Source organism: Linepithema humile, chromosome 3, assembly GCF_040581485.1.
Source record: "Linepithema humile isolate Giens D197 chromosome 3, Lhum_UNIL_v1.0, whole genome shotgun sequence".
Taxonomy (NCBI): domain Eukaryota; kingdom Metazoa; phylum Arthropoda; class Insecta; order Hymenoptera; family Formicidae; genus Linepithema; species Linepithema humile.
This window is the reverse complement of record NC_090130.1, coordinates 11028755-11046796: the sequence shown is the minus strand read 5'-3', so window position 1 is coordinate 11046796 and position 18042 is coordinate 11028755. Positions and strand designations below refer to the sequence as shown.

Genomic DNA, 18042 nt, shown 5'->3' with positions numbered 1-18042 from the left:
AAGGTGATTTCACGGCAACAAATTTTTGTGATTTTCCCGTCATTGTTCCACATTGAATCGCTAGGTGGCTACGTGTTGAGGGACTTTAAATATATATATATATATATATATATATATATATATATATATATATATATATAATATTTTTACGGAAAAATTGTTTTAGTAATTTTGATTTTTGCTATATTGACCAATCAATATCGATCATTTATATGATTGGTTACGTTGCTTTTCATACCGCTCAGGCTCAACCAGTGATGCGATATCTACTACCGGGCTCGCGGCTCTCGAGCCCCAACACAAGTAAGAAGCGCTTACGTCACGCGTCTGTGTGCGCTCGGCCGTTCGGCTATAGAGAGAGAGCGGACGTCTCTGTCTTGCTACCATCGAGCCGACGTAAACACATTGCGGACGGCAAATGCTCAGAAACAAGCGCTTTTAATCAAGTAAGGCGAGTGCCTAGCGGATTCGAAGTCCCGTATTCGAGACTTGATTTTCGCAACTTTTTTTTTTCTTTTTTCCACATTTGTTTCTAACAGTGTAAGTTAGTTAATAATGTTTTTTTGGCTAAAAAATATTATTTCGTATATTAATAATATATTTGCATATGTTAAACTAATAACTAATTATTTTAAAAAGAATACTAATTTGCTATTATAAATAGAAAAATGAAGTCATTTTACAACATACATATTGCAACAAAGTGCAATTTAACATGTGCAATTATTGTTAATAAATATAAAATTATATTTTTTAGCCAAAAGCATTATCTAATGATTCACTTGATACAGTGCTAGAAACAAATATCGAAAAAGAAAAAAAATGTTACAAAAGCAGTTTTCAAATACAAAATTTTCAATATTTCTGCCACTCGCCTTAATCGATTAGCCACGCTTGCTTCTTAACATTTATCTCTATCGAAAGATTACACACCTGGAAAATTTTTAACTATTTATTTTAAATTACTGCATATTAGCAAAAGTTACTGTACTGTGGAGATTAGTGGAGAAACGGTAACATACAATGCAGTCAAATACATCTTACAAATGCAGTCAAATAGATCGAAGATTTATTGCACTCTTGTTAGCATGTTAAAGTATGTGTAGCGTATTATTAGTTCATTAGTAATTTTAAGTGTTATTAATAGTGGTCTTTCACACCACCTTTGAGGTTCCACTAACTAGGCGCGTTCGATTTTTTTTAAGTGGACCGTCGCCTGGAGCCCTATCGTACCACTTTTTTAAAATTGAAATTCAAGATAAAAGTAATTATTATTGTTTTGATGTTGATGGACCATCATCTGCAATATGTAACGTTATATTTTTTTTTTATTTTCCCAGGACTACTGGCGTACAGTGTCTTTGCCGACATCAAAGACAAATGCCTCTCATTAATATCCATATTTAGCACTGTTTCCTTACGCGATTTTAATGCTGATTTTAAAACACAAAGAGCGTTAACATTGGTGACCGAAAGTTTGTTGCGTTTTTTGGTTTTTAAATCAGATAAAACTGAAAACATCCTTTCAGGATCTGCATTAGAATTAGGCAGTGTTTGAATAGCATTCACCAAAGATTTCATATTAGGATATTTTATAGTGTTGTTACTTCGTAAAATTTTTTTCCACATATCATCAAAATTTAAATTAGAAAAATTTATTTTGTCTGTCTCAGTAAAATCTTCATGTAATTTCAACCATTCTTCTCGCAAACCGTTTTCGTCAAATCCGCCTATAGTTTTGGCAATAAAAGAAACATCGTTAAATGATATTTCTCTATCATTATCTGATAAAGCTACATTTGCTTCTAAAACTGTCAATGTGGACAAAAATTTGTCATTAATTGGTAATCTTTTACTAATTTCTTCAGCAGCGGTGACGTAAAATTGTAAACAATTTTCTCGTACATTTGTAATTATGTTACATTTGTAATCGTACATCGTGTCTGTAGATCCTTCTTTTATTAATTCATCGAGATATTCCTCGCATTCGGATCCCAAATTTATTTCTTGTAAAGATTTTTGATTCTCTTTTTCAGAAAATTTAATATTAGTACATACGGTTTTCAATAATTCTGGCTTCAAAAAGTATTTGCATATTGTTGTTAAAAATTTTACTGACTTTGGTTGCAATAAATGAATTCTTGTTTCTGTTGCTTGGAAAAATGCATTAAATGAATTAAAATAATCTAAAATATGCTCTAAAAATAAAAAATATGCTTTTACATCGTAACTTCCCATGACAGACATTAAATCTTTTGCAGACTTTGATTTGTCTGCCAACGCCATATCAGTGAGAAAAAGCTTGATAGCATCCCAAGATTCAAGAATTCTTTCAATACATGAATGGCGAGAAAGCCATCGCGTATGAGACAATTTTAAAATGTTGTGACTTGTTTCCAAAAAGCAATCACTAAAGTCTCTATAAATAGCTGAACGCTTAGGACTACTATTAATATAATTTGAAATTTTTTTCAAAAATTCTTTGCAATACTCTGGTATTTTTGCACATGCAGAATGTGCAATCAATGCAGCAGAATGGCATGGACACGCAAATGTTAGCAAATGTTTACAAGTTTCTTCTAATTTTCTTTTAAATGACGTATATTTTCCTACCATAACAGGCGCATTGTCACATGATAAAGCAATAATATTTGTAAATGGAATCTGTAATCTCCACATCTCATTTTGAAATGCATGAAATATTTTGTCCGCACTGCTACTTTTCGCGTCAATATTAATTAATTTTACTAATTGCGTGCGAATATCTAATGTTTCAGAATCAACAAATCGAACAAGAAACGTCATCCACTTTTCATTAGAAATATCAGACGTTTCGTCTATAAAAATAGAAAATTTGGTATTTCGAATGCTTTCAACCACACGATCTGTTTCTATTGGGCATAGTACATTTGAAATAATGTTTGTACATTTCTTTCGGCTCATACTCATTTTTTGTAATACGTCCGAATCCTTTCCTATCTCTTGGAAAAAATTGAGAATATCTTTCGCAGTTTGGAAAGGAATATTTCTATCTGCGATCAACGCTGCATATCGAATTTCTGCCAATTTCCTTCGCTCTTTAAGTGAAATCGATTCCTCTATCATATCGACATCTTCGTCTGTTTCTTGTTGTTTGTTTTGTTCCACGTGTTTTTTAGAAAATGCGTGACGATATACGTTAGATAAATCTCCAATAAATGATTTGTTGCAAAATGTGCAAAAAAATGCACGCTTGTCATTTGACACTTCGCGTAACCATGGCTTAAATAATGCTATATCCAACCATTCTTTTTGAAATTTAATGTCATATTTTGAAATTTTGGTTCTTGGACTTATATCGTCATCTGATATATTTTGTTTTATCTTGTCCTTATGACTCGCAGAATTTGCATGTCTTGCAACATGCGATGAATAGCAAGACATTTCTTTATTGCATATAATACAATAAAAAAGACTTTCGTCCGATGATACTTTACGAATCCAAGGTTTGAAACGATCATCTTGAAGCCAAGATTCCGAAAAACTTCGTTTACGTGTATTTTTTGCCTTGTCACTCATTTTTATAGTAAAAAATAGAAGTTAGAGAATAATATAGAATAATTTGAAATGCACGATCGCAGTCGGAATCCCTGCAATACGAGTTAACTGTCTGAACACGAAAATATTACAAATGCATATAAAATATAAAATATAAATAAAATATTTACTTGCAAGTATAAAGTAACAGGACTTTAAGACTCCAGTTTCGTTTGCCAATGCGCCAATAATTAAAAAACTATATAATAATAAAACATTTTAAAAAATATAATAAAAGAAAAAAGAAATATAATTTATATCTCACTAGTTACGGCTATAGTATCTTCTTCAAACAGCAACACGCAGCGAAACAATGTCTCGTAAAATATTAAATTATAATTATTATAATAATTATAGCACTGGGAAAATAAATATACGTATTCAACAAAGATTTTCAAAGATTTTTACTGGACTGTAACCGACGGTAACAACCAAGTGAGCATTGTGTTTTGATATTAGGAATTATATTTTATAGATGTATACAGAATTGACCGTGAGACGTGCGAGTGAATAAACGCAAAATCTTGAAACAGACGAAGACGGAAGAAGTGTGTTAAGATTGCTGTTTTCGTATTCAGCTGTTGTTGTATTCAGCTGTTTTAATAGAAAAATAAAATATATACAGAAATTGTTGAAAATTAAATTACATATAACACTAAACTTTCATACATTTATTTTCAATAATTTCTTTATACATTTTATTTCTCTATATGTACTTTATACTACTTTATAACAATCTTCAAACCATAAAAGAATTTTTTAATAGACGGTCAAGAATTTAGAGAAATTTACTTTTATTTTAACTTTAATTATTTATTTTATTTTTATATTTATTTCTTTTATTTTTGCACAAAATATGGTCCATCAACATCAAGACAATAAAAATTACTTTTACCTTAAATTATAATTTAAAAAAAATGGTACGATAGGGCTCCAGGCGACGATTCACTTAAAAAAAATCGAACACGCCTAGTTAGTGGAACCTCAAAGGTGGTGTGGAAGACCATTATTAATAACACTTAAAATTACTAATGAACTAATAATACGCTACACATACTTTAACATGCTAACAAGAGTGCAGAAAATCTTCGATCTATTTGACTGCATTTGTAAGATGTATTTGACTGCATTGTATGTTACCGTTTCTCCACTAATCTCCACAGTACAGTAACTTTTGCTAATATGCAGTAATTTAAAATAAATAGTTAAAAATTTTCCAGGTGTGTAATCTTTCGATAGAGATAAATGTTAAGAAGCAAGCGTGGCTAATCGATTAAGGCGAGTGGCAGAAATATTGAAAATCTTGTATTTGAAAACTGCTTTTGTAACATTTTTTTTCTTTTTCGATATTTGTTTCTAGCACTGTACCATCAAGTGAATCATTAGATAATGCTTTTGGCTAAAAAATATTATTTTATATTTATTAACAATAATTGCACATGTTAAATTGCACTTTGTTGCAATATGTATGTTGTAAAATGACTTCATTTTTCTATTTATAATAGCAAATTAGTATTCTTTTTAAAATAATTAGTTATTAGTTTAACATATGCAAATATATTATTAATATACGAAATAATATTTTTTAGCCAAAAAAACATTATTAACTAACTTACACTGTTAGAAACAAATGTGGAAAAAAGAAAAAAAAAAGTTGCGAAAATCAAGTCTCGAATACGGGACTTCGAATCCGCTAGGCACTCGCCTTACTCGATTAAAAGCGCTTGTTTCTGAGCATTTGCCGTCCGCAATGTGTTTACGTCGGCTCGATGGTAGCAAGACAAAGACGTCCGCTCTCTCTCTATAGCCGAACGGCCGAGCGCACACAGACGCGTGACGTAAGCGCTTCTTACTTGTGTTGGGGCTCGAGAGCCGCGAGCCCGGTAGTAGATATCGTATCACTGGGCTCAACAAGTATTGCCCAGTATTGCCGCGCGAATGCCGTAACCTAGGCCGGTATTCATAGTCCGTTCTTATATTTAAGATTGTCTTAAGTTTTGTCTTAAAATGCTACGAACCAATCAAAAAGCCATATTAGTATCTTAAGACGACGATGACAACGACTTAAGACGATCTTAAATATAAGAAATGACTATGAATACCGGCCCTATTCACGTGTTCACGTGCTGTGCTGTCTTGTGTCTCGTGTGTGTTGCTATAAAACAGTGAAAAATGGATAATGAAGAGAAACCGGTAAGTGCACGATTCTTTTCCCAAGGAAAAATCGATTGTGCTTCATCTTGTGATTTAATATATTTGTGTACTTTAAAGTAAAATATTACGCTTTTAGGTTAGTTCGCGTTGCATCGCATTGTACACTCTTTAGTTCTATTTTCTCTCCAACGCCTGAATATAATGATCTATTATATAATATACAGATTTGAAAGAATTCCTGACAAAATTGGATAAAAAAGTGGACAACATGAGAGCCAAACTTGACATGGTACTTATAAATCGATCTAAAATGAACTGAATTTTACTGTGTAACATGGGTTTAACCCATGTTACTACTCGCGCGATCGGCCGCAACGATCGTCCGCGCATCGAGCCGCCGGCCGCAACACGTCATCGGAATGCGACCGCCGAGTGGGGCGAGCGGGTATATAAGGCCGTCGCTCCGGCCAGTAGAGACCTTACCCGGTCTGCAGTGAGCACGCTGCAGACCTTCCGAGCCATCAGGACGCACTCTGACTCGGCTCTTCCTTTTCTTTAGGAGCAGGGAGCACTCTGTCTCCGCCGGGCGCACTCGGCATCCGTATACCGTTCCTTTCCGCTAGGAGCAGGGAGCACTCTGTCTCCGCTGGGCGCACTCGGCATCCGTATACCGTTCCTTTCCGCTAGGAGCAGGGAGCACTCTGTCTCCGTCGGGAGCATTCGACGTCCCGTATACACCGTCTGTTCCTCCGTAGGATTAAGTAGTATTTAGTTCGCGCTTCCTAGTTTAGATTTTCTGGTTTGTATTCTTTTAGTTTACCCTTTTCTAGCTTATTTCCGCTAGCATGTATTCTTTTGGTTATATTAAGAGGATGCTGAAGTCATATTGTTACCGACCGAACTTCTAATTTTCTGGAAAGTATGGCATTTTTTATTGCTTTGATAGAATTACAAATCCTTTGGTGTAAGTAAAGTGCACATGCTAATCTTTCGGTGGATAGTGAAATTTAAACCAAAAAATAAAAAAAATTTTGAAAATTTATTGACAATGTCACCTCAAAGAATTATATCTTTTATATCAAAATTATACTGCTTCAATCTGCAAAACACGGGTGTGTGCCGAAGAAGAGCGTATGAAACAATAATGGAAAACCAAAAAAATAGAGTTTAGAGACTTATTTTCAAAATGCCATACTTTTCCGGATTTATGCAAAGCATGCGTGCAATATAGAAGAAAATGGTAAAAAAGAGCTATAGATTAGTTCCGCGATTTTGGGATAGAGGCGCTATACAGTTCTCAGTACTAGAGACCCTCTAATAAGAGACTGGCCAACTTGACAGTTGCAACCATGTTTCAGCAAAATTCTGCGAGAGAGACAGGAATATATACACTAAAGAGTCTCTAGTGTATATATTCCTGTCTCTCTCGCAGAATTTTGCTGAAACATGGTTGCAACTGTCAAGTTGGCCAGTCTCTTATTAGAGGGTCTCTACTCAGTACTATCTGTCATATACAGAATCTTTTAGGTTAGTTATGTGTGTGTTAGTTGTGCGTGTGTGTGTGTGTTTGTGTTATGTGTTACGAAACCCGGCTGAAAAAAATGGATTGAAGGCACTCTAAAGGATAAAAAAGTGTATGTATTATACATAAATTTTGCAACATTTTTGCAAACATTTATATTATTTAGTTACATACATTCATATTCTAATTTCTGTAAAATACTTTTATTCATGTGCTTTATGTGTTTATATTATGTATATTATGTGCTCCATATTATGTATATTCACATCAAAGTATCTATGTAAAAAGTTAATATTATTTTGTATATTGTATATATTTTTATAATAAATGTATATGTCATATAACTTATTTATAAAGCATGAAATATAAAGGTATTTTTAGTTTCTTGTATGTATCACTTGTAAAAAAATCTTGATAAAAAAAACATTAATTTTGTGACTTGCAATAATCTGTTTCAATATATACTTTTTTTAAATACTTACAATTAGCCTTATTTTATGCGTTTATCTTGGTATCTAAAATACACATCAAAATATAAAATTAATTTCTAGTTCAGTAGAAAAAAAACATTGTAGTCTTACACCAGAGAGGAATGGTAAAATATCATGTATATGTAATAACAAATAAATCACTTTTCCACTGACATTATACACAACATATGTCTATATATGTCTATATTTTTGAAATAATAGTTCTGATTTTTCATGAATCACAGTGGTTTTATAAAATGTTCAATTTTAACAGTTTTTATTGGACTGTACTTTAGACAATATTATATTTTGCCATTTCTTTCTGTTGTAAGACAAGAATGTTTCTTTTCTACTGTAATAGAAATACATTTTCGATTTTGATAGGTATTTTAAATACCAAGTTAATCACATAAAATAAGGCTAATTGTAAGTATTTAAAAGAAGCATATAATGAAACAGATTATTGCAAGTCGCAAAATTAATGTTGTTTTTTTTATCAAGATTATTTTACAAATGATAGACACAAAAAAATAAAAATATCTTTATATTTCATGCTTTAGAAATAAAAAATATGGCATATATCAAATACATTTACTGTAAAAAAAATATACAAAATGATGTCAATTTCTTAGAAAGATATTTTGATATGAATATAAATAATATGGAGCATATAATATACATTATATGTATACATAGAGCATATGACGTAATAAAAGTATCTTACAATAAAGAATAAGACAAGCCGGTTTTCTCGTGGACTGGCATTAGAAAATTCTTATTCTTGTCTTCAAGCCAGAGGCGGTTTTCTCGTGGACTGGCATTAGAAAATTCTTATTCTTGTCTTCAAGCCAGAGGCGGTTTCCTCGTGGACTGGCAATATAGAATAAGACAAGCCGGAAGCGGTTTTCTCGTGGACTGGCAATATAGAATAAGACAAGCCAGAGGCGGTTTTCTCATGGACTGGCATTAGAAAATTCTTATTCTTGTCTTCAAGCCAGAGGCGGTTTCCTCGTGGACTGGCAATATAGAATAAGACAAGCCAGAAGCGGTTTTCTCGTGGACTGGCAATATAGAATAAGACAAGCCAGAGGCGGTTTTCTCGTGGACTGGCAATATAGAATAAGACAAGCCAGAGGCGGTTTTTTCGTGGACTGGCATTAGAAAATTCTTATTTTTGTCTTCAAGCCAGAGGTGGTTCCTCATGGACTGGCAATATAGAATAAGACAAGCCAGAGGCGGTTTTTTCGTGGACTGGCATTAGAAAATTCTTATTCTTGTCTTCAAGCCAGAGGCGGCTTTCTCGTGGACTGGCAATATAGAAAACAAGCCAGAGGCGATCTAACGTCAGCTAACAATTTTTAATAAATATAGTCAGAGGCGATCTAACGTCAGCTGACAGTTTAGAAAAAAGAGAGCTAAAGGCGATTTATTCGTGAACTGGCAAATTGTAAGAAATATTGTCAGAGGCTATCTATTGTGAGCTGACAATTTTAAATAAATATAGTCAGAGGCGATCTAACGTCAGCTGACAGTTTAGAAGAAAGAGAGCTAAAGGCGATTTATTCGTGAACTGGCAAATTGTAAGAAATATTGTCAGAGGCGATCTATCGTGAGCTGACAATTTTTAATAAATATAGCCAGAGGCGATCTAACGTCAGCTGACAGTTTAGAAAAAAGAGAGCTAAAGACGATTTATTCGTGGACTGGCAAATTGTAAGAAATATTGTCAGAGGCGATCTAACGTCAGCTGACAGATTTGAAGAAATATGTATTTATTTTAGTTAGCAATTTACTGCACGTGTGGTCTGTTTATATTTTATCAGATAATTTATAAGGTTATTTAACCTTTTTTCTCGCAATTAAAATTCTATCGTATGGCTTAATGATGTACATACGAAACAAAATAGACTTATACAAGGTGTCTAATAAATATAAGTTAGATATGATAAAATATTTTATTTGAAAAATGTATGTATAATACTATATATCTAATTGGAAAAATATGTTATATGCTTTTCCTATTTTTATTCTTATGTAATTAGTACAAAATAAATAAATAAGTTAATTGATTATTGAATACATACATATACATATTAAATATAGTTATCTTTATTTTGTTCTTTATATAACTGAAATGATATATAGTTTCATTATTCAGTCATTATCATATAAAATACAAAATAAAGATAACTATTTATTGAATATATGTGTATATGTATATATTAATTAATTGATTAATTAGTTATTTAGTATTTACTACATAAGGATAAAAATAAGAAAAGTATATGACATTTTTCTTCAGTGATATATATAGTATTATATGTATATTTTTGATTTATTATTTTGTCATATTTAGTTTATATTTATTTGACACCTTGTATACGCCTATGTTTTTTCGGACATTATATTGCAGCCTTGCGACGAAATTTCAGTCGAGGAAACAAGCGCAAGCATCGTTTGTTTACAAACTTCCGATGACACACGTACACAGACCACACGTCAGTGTAGTGAGTCGCCACTACAAACAAATGCGTACACACGGACCTACGCGGCATAGGTCCGTAGGCTGCGCCGATAATGTCATTTCATTTTTAGTACCATCGAAATGATGGCGCTTTCGCGTCGGAGTTCGCCCGTCACTTCAGCATCCTCTTAAATAGCTTATCCTTTTCTAGCTTGTATTCACTAGTTTATATTTTTTCGCGATAGATACCGGTCTCACTCTTGCGTTACCAGCGTTACTTCTATACGCTTTCCTCGCGCTCTCGCTTGCACGCCGCACTCGCCTGCTTTAATGGCTACCGCTTGCTCTTTATAATTATTGCTTTGTAAAATGTATCTCTCTCACCAACTCTTTAGTTAAGAATATATTAATTTTTACCTCCAAATTGGTCTGTTTGATTGGAGTCTCCCCGTCTGACCGCTTATCCCGAATCCTGGCACCGGCAAGCTATTCCGCGCTTAGCAATAAGATCGCGAGATAAATTCGCACCGTTACAACTGCCAGAAGAAAAAATTCTATCTGAACCTTCAAATATGCCTGCACTTCCTTTAGATACTATAGAGCAAGTCAAAAGATTTGAGAAATTTCTTTCAAACGATATACAGCTTGCAGACACAGTGAGTGATGTTTTACATGTTTTTATGGTGAATGTTCAATATAATAAAATTATTTCCGATAACCTTGAGTTTGGTTTTGGCAAAAACATTTTTTATTCAAATGATTCAAATTTAAACAATTTTGTCTAATGTAGTCAATTTTCAATTTAGTTAAATGAAAAAAAGGCCCTAGCATACTTTGGTTGCCCTAATGATTAAACTATATATTTTTTTAACTTGATTATGATAATGTATCTATGTATGTATTTATTTTTATATCAAAATTTATGTTTTATTTCAGTGCTACTATTTAAAGTCTTTTTCTTTGGGCAATGATGAAGCTCGAGCAATACCTAAGCTTATGTCAACCTTATGAGTAACTCTCTTGCTCAACAGTTCAACTTTGATGGTCATAGAGCTAAATTTGCTTATAAATGTACCAAATTATGGGAATTAGTACAAGTGATTAGTGATTAAATGAAGAGCTTGGTTTCCGCGAAGCGCACATGCACGCATATATTTATAGTATACATATAATATATACAGGGTGTCCCGCGTAACTTGTCCCATCGGGAACTGGGAGGTAGATGGGATTGAAATAAATATAAAAGTCCTTTACCGTTTTACGATATTCGCAATAATAAACGAGATATTAATTTTTACATTTGGACTAATGAGAGCGTGTCGAGAGAAGCGCTCAAGCCGCTCGAGGTCTAGCCCGGCCTAGTCTATCATACATTGGCTGCTGGAGGCGCGTTTGAGAGGCAAGAAGGGAAACGCGCCGTGGCTCGGCGCCCGGCTCACGTCTCGCCGCACCGCGCCGAGCCGGGCTAGACCTCGAGCGACTGGAGCGCTTCTCTCAACGCGCTCTCATTAGTCCAAATGTAAAAATTAATATCTTGTTTATTATTGCGAATATCGTAAAATGGTAAAGGACTTTTATATTTATTTCAATCCCATCTACCTCCCAATTCCCGGTGAGACAAGTTACGCGGGACACCCTGTATATGTAATATGCTTTTTAAAACTTAATTAAGGAAAAAGGAAGGAAGAAAAAGAGAAGAACAAGAGAAAAAGAGAGATCTAGCTCAATATTTATTTACATTATTATTTGTTTTTGTTTATAAGCTTTTTTATTGTATAATTTTTAAACTTTGTTAATTTTTTTCTTTATTCCTATTTTTTTTATTTTGTGAATGATATTTTTTAATTCGTACGTGTGTTAATTTTTTCAGATACACTTTTGTTGAAATTTGAGGAAAGTGATCTAAGTGAAGCATTGAAATCCCTCAGGTTATGGTTGCGAAATGCCAAAAGTAGAAGAGGTTAAACAAAAACAAATTTTATGATTGTTTTTAACTGATTTAAAATCTTTATTAATAATAAACTTTTTTACTAGTTTATTAATAATATAGTTTATTAATAAAAAATATAGTTTTTTATTTGTTTATTTTAATAATATATTTGCTTTATTAATAACTATTTTTGTTTTATTTGTATTCTTTAATCCAGTAAAGTTTTTATATTTTTAAATACTTTATCGACAAATTAGATAAAAATTTTTAACTGAGATTATCAAAAATGTATATTATTTTTTTTTAAATATACTTATGTACTATGTACAAATTATACAAGAAATGTATATTATTTTTTTTTAAATGTACTTATGTACTACATATAAATAAATCTGACATTACATTACACGACTCAGATAGCACAGGATATCCTATGGATATCAATGTTATGTCCATTTTGCATCCACACGTCCGGGGACATGAAATGGATATCCATCGTACATTCGATTTCGGATATCCATTAGTAGTCATTATTTGGACGTCCATAAGATTTTCGGTCTTGGACATAAAGGCTGCGTTCCGATATTCACTGCAAGTACTGAAAATCTATAGTTTATGTCACGTACACTATAGATTTTCAGTACTTGCAGTGAATATCGGAACGCAGCCGAAATGTTTCGCGCGATTTTTCGTCTTTTGTTCTAACTCTGTCTCTACTCTCTACCACCTCTCGCCTGCGCCGAGCGCACACGTACGAGGCCAGTCGAAAGTGGTATCTCTGCTCTCTACTCTCTTCCGCCGCTGTCCGCCATTCTGTGCTGTGTTGTGTTATCGAGAAACCGGCAAGCGCCTCGCGCCTTGGTCTTCAATTTCGTTCTGTTTTCTTGCGGTAAGTATCAGACTTTATTGAAATTATGTATAAATATATAATGTCTTCGATTATGAATTAGAAAGGAAATTTATACGATGAGTTACACATAATAGGTTATGTTTTATTCATTTTATATAGATTCGATACGCAGATTGTCCTATTCCAGTCCTGATAAGTATTCAGAAAATCAGGACGTCTATTATTTCAATATGGATATTTGGACTTCGTATGGACGTCCCAATGTCCAGAAGTGGATGTCCACTGGACATACAATGGATGTCCTTGTGCTATCTGGGGAGGCTATAATTTTGACAGTTCATTAACATATACCCAGATAGCACAAGGACATCCATTGTATGTCCAGTGGACATCCACTTCTGGACATTGGGACGTCCATACGAAGTCCAAATAATATCCATTGGACATTCGATGAATGTCCATGGGACATACATTTTTCACAACTTTGTACATCCACAAAATGTCCGAAACATGCGCGATTTTGGACCTAATTTGCATTGATTTGGGACACCTTTTTAAATAATAAATTTTAACGAAAAATAAGAAAAAAATTATTTAATCTTTGTTTAAAATAGTTTATTCTTATTTTATATATTTGATTTTATTTTAATATAACAAATTCTTATTCACACATATATTTTTTATACATTTCACAACTTTTATAAATTAAAAATATATATTATGATATCTCCTATATGAGATCCTAATATCACATTCAGTAATACTTTGGTCTTTTATAATAAAACATATTGCTATATATACTATATATATAAGTAACATATTCTATAATATTCTTTTTAAATAAAATAATAATCTTTTCAAGTAAACTTTTAAATAAACTTTTCTAATACAACAATCTTTTTAAATAAACTGTTTGTCAAATAAACTTATTCTTTTTAAACGAACTTATACATATATTATGATATTTATATAGATACGCGCGCGCGCGAATAGTGTTCCTTATTATTCACTGTTTTCTTGAGTGTTCGCGAGTTTCTTTTTATCCGCATCGGACCTTTCCTTCGCTCTTCTTAGCCATTTTTTAATACCTTCTTCTAGACCCTTTTTCGTAAATGATTCATTGTACGCTTCTCCTGCAGCTGAAGTAAAATATATTAAATAAGAATAAAAATGTTTTTAAATTATTTTTTTATAGTTTTCTATCGTTATAATTACATTTTGAATTGCTTTTACTTGTTAATGTTTCACAAATATTATATTATCAAGACTTTTAGACTTTCTGATACATATATCCTATAGAATCAGGGTCTAGCAGATCTAATAAAGCACATAATTACAATTTTTACGAAACGTCAACAAATAAATAAGCAATTTAAAATTCAACAATCCAAAAACCGAAAAAATAAAAGCTAGCTAACCAAGTATTATTAATCAATATAATGGCAATGATTAATCAATATATGATTGGCAGCATGATAGCGTAACATTGATTAATGGCAATGATTAATCATTGCCATTATATTGATTAATAATGATTAATATGATTAATCAATGTTGCTATTATGCTGCCAACAATACAATTGACAACATTGTTGGTAACATAATAGCAATCTCACAGACAGCTGGCTCTTTGGAAATTAATTATTTATTAAATTAATTATTTAAAAAATTGTGATTAATTGTGCTATTATTAATGTAGCTATCATCATTATTATTTTCACTAAGAATCTCTTCATTATCAATGGCCTCTTCCTCATTATTTATTAATTCATATTTATCATTATGAATGGCGACACATGTTAGTGATAAATCTTTACTCAAATTTTTATTTACATTAGTCGTGTTTACGAGTTTATCTCTTCCTGCACTAATGATGATATATCATTATGAATGGACTCTACGATATTGATAGATGCATCAGCTATTTCTTTTGCACGTGCATAATATTTTCTATTTATTTTAGGCATTTTTAAGAATTATATTACTCACCTGACTGGACTGCTCGTACAGAATCTAATGCTAGATAGAATTTTCGGTGATAGTTGTATTCCGAGAAGGGCGTTGGGTATTGTTTTCAATCTCGATTTATTCGCTCTGTACCTTTCACCGGAAAACTTATTTGCCACGCTATATTGAAATAATAGACGTCCTGATTTTCTGAATACTTATCAGGACTGGAATAGGACAATCTGCGTATCGAATCTATATAAAATGAATAAAACATAACCTATTATGTGTAACTCATCGTATAAATTTTCTTTCTAATTCATAATCGAAGACATTATATATTTATACATAATTTCAATAAAGTCTGATACTTACCGCAAGAAAACAGAACGAAATTGAAGACCAAGGCGCGAGGCGCTTGCCGGTTTCTCGATAACACAACACAGCACAGAATGGCGGACAGCGGCGGAAGAGAGTAGAGAGCAGAGATACCACTTTCGACTGGCCTCGTACGTGTGCGCTCGGCGCAGGCGAGAAGTGGTAGAGAGTAGAGACAGAGTTAGAACAAAAGACGAAAAATCGCGCGAAACATTTCGGCTGCGTTCCGATATTCACTGCAAGTACTGAAAATCTATAGTGTACGTGACATAAACTATAGATTTTCAGTACTTGCAGTGAATATCGGAACGCAGCCTTTGGGCGGTATTCATAGTCCGTTCTTATATTCAAGATCGTCTTAAGCACGAACTTATATTCGCTCTCTTCGTCAGACACAATCTATGTGTGACGAAGAGAGCGAATATAAGTCCGTGCTTAAGACGATTTTAAATATAAGAACGGACTATGAATACCGCCCTTTATGTCCAAGACCGAAAATCTTATGGACGTCCAAATAATGACTACTAATGGATATCCGAAATCGAATGTACGATGGATATCCATTTCATGTCCCCGGACGTGTGGATGCAAAATGGACATAAAATGGATGTCCATAGGATATCCTGTGCTATCTGGGTATTAACAATTCGTTGGGTTAAGCCCATATCAGACTACGTATTAAAGATTGAAGATTGGAATTTAATTAATCAGGACAGAAGACTAAAATTTCTTAGTTCTGTTTAGTCAAATTTCAATTTTAATTGTTAATGCATGGTTTGATACGAGCTATATATAAGCTTTATATAAGGCGTCTAATCAACATTTATAAGACATCTACAAGACGTCTAGTAGATGTGTCTAATAGAAACCATTTCGACGTCTACCGAAATGCAAAAATCAACTTATTTTAGATCTATCGAATAGACGTCAACTAGACATCTAGGGTGCGTTCGGGCAGCTCGCTACCGCGCTATCAACGCCAACGCTACTAGCTCCGTTCACGGAGCCAAAATAGCGCTAATGAATGCGAGCTCCGTGAACAGCAATAGCATAGCGTGGTAGCGTGCGTCTGCTAATAAAAATGGAACAAGATCGTAAAAAAGCAATATTAACAGCAGTAGCACTTATAATACAAGAATTAATAGATTCATCGTCTAACAGTGATGATGGTAAAGATTTAAAAATAATAGAATAGAGTATGAATGTAAGAAAACATGTACCATGTATCAACATTAAAAATTAAAATATCGGCATTTCTCACATTTTCCGTTGAATTATTAGATGAATGTTTGTAATAAAATTAGGTGTTATTATTTTCAACACGTTAAATGCTGGACAAAAGATCCAGTCCAATTATAAATCTTTTGTCCAATATTAAACTAGTTGGAAATAATAACACCTAATTTTGTTACAAACATTCATCTGATAATTCAACGGAAAATGTGAGAAATGCCGATATTTTAATTTTTAATGCTGAGACATGGTACATGTTTTCTTACATTTATACTCTATTCTATAATTTTTCATTCTTCACCATCATCACTCTCAGACGATGAATCTATTAATTCTTGCATTATAAGTGCTACTGCTGTTAATATTGTTTTTTTACGATCTTGTTCCATTTTTATTAGCAGAAGCGCGCTACCACGCTATGCTATTGCTGTTCACGGAGCTCGCAAACGCTAACGCTACCAACACACTACCTCGGAAGGAATAGCGTTGATAGCGCGCAGTTATGACGTATCACACTACCATTAATGACGTCATAATTGCGTTTGGTAGCACTACCAGCTAGCTCCGTGAACACTCGATAGCGCTAAATAGCGCTAATAGCGTCTCCCCGAACGCACCCCTATTCGACTTTACGTTTCTCCCTGGGACACTGCTAGCATATTCATAATATTTAGCTCACTTCAAGTATACTGCAATAAAATTATAGGTTCCTGAATTATTATTACCTTTATAGAGCATAAATTATAATTTCAATTTACCGTTATTTATAATTTTATATATTTTATATGTTAAAATAATAATTAATTAAAAAAACAATGATTACCTTGGATTAAGAATGTTATTTTCGACCCGGTTGAGTGAAGTGATTATTCTAATCTATAAACGTCAAATACAGCATAAGAGACATATACAGAATGTCCCATTTTAAATTACGCACCTGAATATCTCGTCAGGGGAGCCACTAATCCGAAAATAGCCCTTACAAAAGTTGTTGGGTTCGGAGGGGGACATCGGATGGTGATTTTCAATTTCACCTTGACCTTGACCTTCAAGGTCATTTGAAGGTCAAATCGAATTTTTTAAATAGAAACTCCTATTTTTGACCCCGGATTTGGAAAGAGTGCAAAATTTTACGTTTAGATGGGTACTTAAGGCTCTTCTTTGGAATCACCTTCAGAGCCAGAGCCTGCGTTTAGTCATCGACATAATACATACATCGATGTCCAGGGCCCACGTTGATTGTTTCAACGAAGATTTGAATTTACACGTTTTGAATTTACACAATTTAGACGTTTAAATTTTGTAAAAATGAGTTCATCACTGTGAGTTTGATACACAAGTTCTCATACTTTGAATTTTTTTTCAATATTTTATACTGATTTAATTCTTAATAATAAACAAATTTAAGTTACTACCCTTAAAAAATCATCAAAAAAATAAAAATAAAATTTTAGAAAATAATAAATTAACACACCTTCGAACAAAACTAAAGTTTCACATTTGTTTATTTAGTAGCAC

General features: G+C 32.9%; 1 long non-coding RNA gene across 1 annotated transcript; it reads right to left on the bottom strand.

Annotated features, from left to right (window-relative positions):
• Positions 1-13632: 13632 nt before the first annotated feature.
• Positions 13633-15605, bottom strand: LOC136998608 (uncharacterized). The gene is made up of 3 exons (XR_010889193.1): positions 15289-15605; positions 14956-15168; positions 13633-14105 (listed from the first exon to the last, which is right to left on the bottom strand). It is a non-coding gene; the product is annotated as an uncharacterized lncRNA (long non-coding RNA).
• Positions 15606-18042: the final 2437 nt, after the last annotated feature.